The sequence below is a fragment of the Ursus maritimus genome, unplaced genomic scaffold (assembly GCF_017311325.1).
Source record: "Ursus maritimus isolate PB19 unplaced genomic scaffold, ASM1731132v1 scaffold_6, whole genome shotgun sequence".
In the NCBI taxonomy this organism is placed as follows: Eukaryota; Metazoa; Chordata; class Mammalia; order Carnivora; family Ursidae; genus Ursus; species Ursus maritimus.
In genome coordinates this window covers 54450401-54458327 of record NW_024426774.1, presented here as the reverse complement: position 1 = coordinate 54458327, position 7927 = coordinate 54450401, and the positions used below count along the sequence as shown (strand labels likewise).

At 40.2% G+C, this 7927-nt stretch overlaps 1 non-coding gene across 1 annotated transcript; it reads left to right on the top strand.

Moving 5' to 3' along the window:
• Positions 1-7637: 7637 nt before the first annotated feature.
• Positions 7638-7710, top strand: TRNAE-CUC. Its single transcript has one exon. It is a non-coding gene; the product is annotated as a tRNA-Glu (tRNA).
• The last annotated feature ends 217 nt before the right edge of the window (positions 7711-7927 follow it).

Sequence of the window (7927 nt, the reverse complement as noted above, 5' to 3'; positions counted from 1 at the left end):
ATGCAGTGTTCTGGGACCAGAGGCTTCACCAGACATTGGGCAAGCTCTAACTGGTCTCCTTGATGTTCTTCCACTGGGCTGGAGGTGAAGGGAAACACTACTTTAGCAGGAGATACTAGTTGTCCCCCAGTATTTGTTCCAGTTCTTTCACTAGTGTGAACATGGCTTCCCAAAATAAAGACTATGTTTCTCAGTTTCTCTTGCAGCCAGACGTGGCCATGTGCCTATATTCTCATCAACGGTGTATTGAGTAGAAGTGGTGTGGGCAATTTCCCAGAAATGCCTTATAGAGAGAGGGCATGCCTTTCTCTTCACCCCCTCCTTTCCTGCTGGATAGGATACAGCTGGGCTGAGCCATCTTGCTTTCAGAGCTGGAAGCAGCATGTTGAGGAAGCAGAGGAACAAGATCAAAGGAGTCTGGGCCCTGACGAGCATGGAGCTAGCATATATAGATGGCCTACTGAAACCTTCACATGACACAGAAATAAAGGTCCACCTTTTAAATTATGTGTTTTCTGATGGAACTGAAACTAATCCTTACTAGTTCACAATTCTGTCCTGAAATGGAGTGCTGAGCATGAGCTTAGGCCAGCAGTGGGCCACAAGGATACAGATATTGGAGGTCAGAAAGATGGTGCCCCACTTCAGATGTGGTCAAGAAGATGCCGAATAAAGAAGAACTTTCCAGAGGGTAAAGCCAGGGTTAACGGACAAGGAATTGGCAGGAAGGAGAATGAGAGGCTGCCAGATGGTCTAACCAAGGAACTGACTTCACGGTTAAGGAAGGGAGACATTACTATTCCTGCCCAGAGGGTTATGGCAATAGTAATGGACCAGGGATTTCTGGACATTTCTCATTCTCCCCATTTCCAAATGGCAGTCTTTATTGTTGTTATCTTTTTCTTTTCTTCCATTTTTAGTTTGGGTGTGTGGTGGGAAAATAACTTATTATTAGACCATAGATCACCTGACCATTAAGAGCTACATCCTAGGCCTGATGGAGAAGACTGAGCATTACTCATGCATCCTGGATTTAAGCTGAATGCAGTACTGCATTGGTTGTTGGCTTCATTTATGGAGGGTAGATGTGTGTTATAGTGTATTCCGTGGGAGATGCATGTAGTTGCTATAGAAACTTGGCATGTAGTACAATTCTGGCTAGTGAGTTTCCAGGAGAAATCTGCTAGGGGATAGGGGTGCTTCTGGAAAAGTTTTCATTGCTATTAAAAAGGGATACAAGGTAGGAACATTCTCCCTTACCTGTTGTGTGCGTTTGTGATGCTTAAAACATCCAGTCATCTGCCACCACGAAGGGACAGGTCTGAGGACAAAAGCCAACGTACCTGGAAGAGCAGAGTAGAAGGATGGAAAGAACCTGGGTCCTTGATGATGACATTGGAGTGGAACTCAACCAAACCTGAAACTGCTTGACTTTCAGACTTCTTATATGAGAAAATAAACTCCTTTATTATTTAAGCTATTTTAACTTCGGTCTTTGGTTGTTTGACTGATCCACCAGAGTACTGCTCCCTGTGCAGAAGAAACAGCTGCCATCTTCCTCCCCATCCCATGCTATCTCAGCTGCTTCTGCTCTTCATGGATCACCTGGATGCTGCTGTGGATGGCCCTCTGCTGCCACCATAGTGACCTCAGGGGACACAGACCCTGCTTTTGACTACTTCATCTCGAGAATGGAATCATTCCCTTTAGGAGCTACCCCCGTAATTTCCATAGTTCAGTACAGCAGAGACCAAAATGTAACTTTTCATGAAATTTCATGGGAGGTTGGTGGACTACGGAAGAGAAGGACATGTGCACAGTAGTTTACAATGGTGGCATTGGCTCAGACCCCATCTTTGAGGTGTCTCAGCAGATCAGCTCCAGTCTCCTTCCTGTTTTGCTACCATGCTGCCAGACTCACAGAGCGTGAAGAGTCCCCTCATGCTGGTTCCTGTGCTGTGCAAATTGTGGGCCAAGGACCAGCAGCAGTGGCAGCACCCAGGAAATTATTAGAAATACAGAAATCTCAGGACCTGCCCTAGACCCACTGAATCATTATTTATTTTAACAAGAGTCCCAGGTGATTTGTATGCAGTTAAAGTTTACAGAGCTACTCTAGTCAAGGCTAATCTCTCGAATTCTCATTTCTGATTCCAGGTTTGAACTTTACCCAGGATGATTGACAATGGGGACATCAGTTTTTTTTTTTTTTTTCCTCAGGGACGTCTCCACCCTGACGGTGTTGTGGCCCTTTGGGCTCAATAAGACAGTCACAACACTCCAACACCAGTACATATCTCCAAATCCAGGTTGTTCAGCTTTAAAAATGTCAACCATGGGGCATTGACAGTCCAATCCAGGTAAGGCCTAGGCCAGTTCCTTTTATTTTTCAATATACTTTTATTATAAAAGTAATATTAAAATATTAACATTTAAGATAAGAAATGAATTTTATGTTAAGTTGACATTACCTTCTCATCCTTGTCTACATACATATTCAGGTTTTACATATTTGATTCAATATTTTATGATTCAATTTTATATTCTGCATTTCCATTCAGTTTTACCCAGGTATGCTTCCATTCTGCCACAGTCTTTTTATTCTTTCCCATAACCTGTATTCTCTAATCCTTAGCCCTCTGAGGTAGCTAACGTTAGAAATCTGATTTTATCCTTGCACACTTAACCTCCATCCTTATCCAAATATATACAAACATGTATATGCCATGTTTCCCCTCCCTCCATAAAAACAGGTTTGTATCAAGCATTTATATCAGCTTAATTTTTTCTTAGCTATACATCATGGTACTCTCTTCAGGTCAGTAGGCACAGAGATAACTCAGTTAAAAAATTAAATGCATAATATTCCTTTGCATGGATATATAGTTTAGAGTACACTACCTGCTGTAACAAACAGATCCTTGAATATATGCTATTTCAGATATAATAAGAGTAAAAGTCCAAGTTAGTTCCAGGAGCTCAGGGGGTCTCTGTTCCACAGAGTTATTCAGGGATCCAGGCTGTGGGGGCTCTGCTACCTTCAATAAGTGACTCCAGTGTCATACCTGAGCTAGGACTAAGTCACCTGCTGCAAAGCAGTCTGGCAAATGTAGTTTAGGTGTGCCAAAGAGGAAAAGGAGACAGGTTTTTGTGATCGGCTAACCAGTTTCTGCCACAAAGGATAAGTTTATTTTTAATTTAAATATGTATCACCAAGTTACTTTTACCAATGGTGGTAAAAATTCACATCCCCACTGACAATATCTGAGAGGGCCCACAGCCCTGAATCTCTGCCAGTACTAGGCAGTATCATTCTTTCCATTTGTCCAAATCTGATGAAGTAATAATGGTATTGCCTTTGTTTGCGTTTCCCTGAATAGTAATGGTTGAGTATCTTTTCATAAGTTTCACGGTTGTCTGTCCAATTTGTTTCCATCTTTTAAAATTTTACTATTTGTTTTCTATTTGTCCTACCTTTTCTATGTTCCTTTTTGTCTCTTTTCTTGCCTTATTTTAGATAAATTAATTTTTATCATTTCATTTCTCCCCTCTATTAGTTTTTTAATTTTACATTTTATTCTACTACTTTTTTAGAGGCTACCCTAGAATTTAAACATGCCTTCTTTACTTAATGAAAGTTTCATATAGTGTTGCAGGTGGGGTTCCCCAGAAGGCAGGCTCTGAGGTGGAGGTTAGTGTTCAGGAGGTCTACTGGGGAGATGCTCTTGGGCTTATCATTAGTGGAAGGGAAGGAAAAGAAACAGGTTTGGCAGAGGGAGAAGTCATGCGGTGATGCAGTTGCAAAGAAGGCCTAAGGCCATTCCCAGGGGAACTCTGAAGCTAGATGGGCTTTCAGAGTCATATTGAGTTTGGATGAGGAGACCAGGCTTCTATATCCATATGGTGATTTGTCATTGGATGCAGGCTGCCCTGGAAAGGGGGTGTGTGTCCTTGGGCACAGTGACCCTCTTAAGCTTATGACAATTCCCAAAGAGAGGTAGCAACTGAAGGAATAGGTCCTGAAGTCTTGAAGGGGGGTGGTTTGGAGTGGTACAGATTTGATTATATTACACATAAATTAGTACTGTGATCCCTTCCCAGGCAGTTGAAGGACCTTAGAATGCCTGAACTTCACTTGACACTTCTGGTTTTGTGTTATTATTGTCATTTATGTGTATTCTATGTGCATTTTAAATCCCATATTATTATTGTTGTTCTTCCATTATATACTCATTTGGGTTTACCCACCCATCCTTTAGTCATCTGTACCCTTTCTGTGGCTCTTCATTCCTTTCTGCATCTCTGAACATCAATTTGGGATCCTTTTCCTCTGTTTGAAGACTTTTCTTTAGAATTTCCTTTAGTGTGGATCTACTGGTAATAAATTATCTTAAATTTTCATTACCTTAAAACATCTTTATTTCACTCTCGTTTTGAGGAATACTTCTTTTCTTTTTAATTTAAAACCAATTAGTTAACATATGGTATATTATTAGTTTCAGAGGTAGAGTTTGGGGATTCATCAGTTGCATGTAACATTCAGTGCTTATTCCATCAAGTGCCCTCCTTAATGACCATCACCCAGTTACCCCATCACCCGACCCACCTCCCATCCAGCAACCCTCAGTTTGTTTCTAGAGTTAAGAGTCTCTTATGGTTTATCTCCTTCTTTGATATATGGTTTTATTTTTCCCTCCCTTCCCCTATGTTCATCTGTTTTGTTTCTTAATTTCATATATGAGTGAAGTCATATGATATTTCACTGGTATAGACTTCCGAGTTGGCAATTATTTTCTTTCATCTAAAAATGTCATTATTTTGCCTTAATTCTTGAAGCACATTTTCACTGGATATAGAATTTTTGGTTGATGGCATTTTGTATCAGCACTTTAAATGTTTTACCATTGTCTCTTGTTTCTGATGGGAAGTCAGTGGTATTTCTAATTATTGTTCCACTATACATTATATGTATTTTTCTCTGATTGCTTTCAAGATTTTCTCCTTATCTCTGACGTTCAGCTGATTCAGTCTGATGTAATTGGTATGTGTTTTTTTGTTTTTTGGGGGGGATTTTTTTGGTATATGTTCTGCTCTTGGATCACTGAGTTTCTCGAGTCTGTAAATATAGGTCTTCCACTAAATTTGGGGAAGTTTCAGCACTTATTTCTTCAAAAATTATTTATGCCCCAATATCTTTCCCTTCTTCTGGAATTTCAGTTACATATATGTTAGGCCTTATGATATTGACCCACAGGTATTTGAGGCTGGAGTCCATGCTGTATATATGGTTCAGGGGTCAGTCAAGGATTTGGGCAGAATTTAAACACAGAAGTTACGGTTGCCCTTTCTGGCTTTTTGTGAAATTTTCCTCTCACTTTCAGTGGCTGTGGTTCCGCCAAGCTCTAAATTCTGGTTTCTCTTCAAGCCAATAATGTGAGTTTTCAGTTGGAGTTCATTTGGTTCCATGCTGTGTGGCACTGACTTTGGCCTACACAGGCCAAATGGTATAAAAAGCGGTAACTTACCCTAGGCTGTTCCTTTTCCCCCAAGTATCTACTCTCCTCTATAGTCTACTTGCTTGTGTTCACTCTTGAGTTATTGTTATTTTTTTGAATTTTGTCCAGAGTTTATTGTTGCGATCTGTGGGAGATTTGAGCATGTAGGAGATACTTCACAACATTGGAAGTGGAAGCCCAGTCGCTTTCTCTCAGCACTTTGAAAATATCATTCCATTCTCTCCTAGCTTCTGTCATTTCTGTGGGGAGTTCAGCTGTGAGCCTTATTCTTCTGCTGCTCACCGTCCCATCCCAAGCATTTAGGATATTCTCTTTGTCTTTGATTTTCAAAACTTTTACTATATTTGTTAAGATGTGGGATTCCCCATTCCTCCCTTTTTAGTAGTAATTCTGTTTGGAATTTACAGCGCTCCTTGAATTTGTGGCTTGTTTTCTTTGATCAATTTTGGAAACTTATTAGCTATTAGCTCTTGCAATAATGCTGGGTCCATCTAGCCTTGCTGGCATGGTAGCCATCTGGAGCACACAAACGGATTAAAACAGTTTTTTATCCAGGTATTCCAGTTGTTCTCAGTGGGAAGTTAGTCTTCGATAAGCACTGCTCCTTTGCCAGAAGTGGAAATTCTCAGTTTTTGCTTACCAAGAGCTCAGAATACCTCAGGATTTAGTATCAACTTGGAGCATCTTTTCACATGAGAAAAAATTCGTTAAATTTCAAGGCTGATTGTGACAGTCAAAGAGAATCAAAAGAAAACAGTATATCTTATATGTCCACAAAAAGGGTCAACTTTTGTTTTATCAGAATATTCACCTGCTTTACATTATTCCTGTGTCAACAAGATAGTATTGTTTTCATGTGATCCTTTATAATATGGGAGAGTGCTGTAGAGGCTTACTGTTGGGTCTAAAAGGGGACCAGTCATCACTGCAGGGTTTTAGTGTGTGGAAACAAAGTAGCTATCAGGTTAACAGTTTGTCTAGTGCTGATTGCCATCACTCAATAGACATATCTGAGCTGTCATAATGACTCAGATAAGAATGACTCTTGTATAACTGCAGAGTTGTTTAAATGTATTGGTTTGAAAGGGCAGAGTTTGTGTTAAAGGTAGCCCAAGTGGCCTGATCCCAAACAGAGGGCATGGGGTCCAATGATCATGGCACAGGCCATAGCCTCTTCTCTCCATCTTCATTCTAACACATCTGCTTGTTGTCTGCTGCCTGCCCAAACTATTTGCCCATAATCCCCAATTCATCTGCTTTTGGCTGCATGCAACTAATACTTCCTTACCCTTTCATTCTCCCACCATTGCTTTTCTTTTACCTCTAAACCCACATCTTCACCCCTGAGTTCCTGTTGTGCAGACCCTTGCTTGTCAGGGCAGACAGAAGGGAGCAGTTCTCCGAAATCACTTTGTGAGTGATAATGAAGTACATAGAAGGATGGTGCCTGCAATGTTTTCATTGCCAGAAACAGGGGAAGACTTGGGAGTGCAGCAATCTTGTGTTCCCTCACTCCAGCCTGCAAGTGACTTGCCAGTGATTTTTGTGGATTGCATCAGCAACCTTTATGAAATGCATAAAAATGTTCTCACCAGCAGATCAATACTTTCTTCAGTTTTTCTGCCCCTGCTCTCACTTAGAGAGTAATTGTTTGAAGATTTAAATATACCATTGTAAGCTTTTGGGAAAAATCCAGACTTTGGGAAACTTACAAAACAATTTGGTTCTTTTAACAAATAAATTTCAAGGGAAAAGATTGAGAGAGAACTTATAGGTTGAAAAAGAGTTACGAGACAAATCGGGGGCCCCTGGGTGGCTCAGTCAGTTAAGCTTCTGACTCTTGATCTTGGCTCAGGTCTTGATCTCGGGGCCATGAATTCAAGCCCTGCATTGGGCTCCACGCTGGGTGTGGAGACAAGACAAAAGAGACAAGTCAATCAATTGAAATGTACCAACATTATTTGGATTTTTATTAAAACAAATACACTGTTAAACAAATATACTGTTAAATATACTGATACTATCATAATATATGACATTATAAGACAAATAGAAATTTGAACACTGGTTGGATATTTGATATTAAAGAATTATTATTAAGATTTTAGATGTGGTAGGGGTGCCTGGCTGGCTCAGTCAGTAGAGCATGTGACTCTCGATCTCAGGGTCATGAGTTCAAGCCCCACACTGGGCATAGTGAGTACTTAAACGAAAAAGGATTTTAGGTGTGATAGTGGTATTGTAGCTGTGTTTAAAAAAGACTTCTTTTAGAAAAACATACTGAAATATTTGTGGGTGAAATGAAATAATATTTGGGATGAGCTTTGAAATAATATGATGAGGGAAGCAGGTAGAAGTCTAGATCATATAAGATTGTGCATGCATAGTTGTAAAAACTAAGTGAAGAGAAC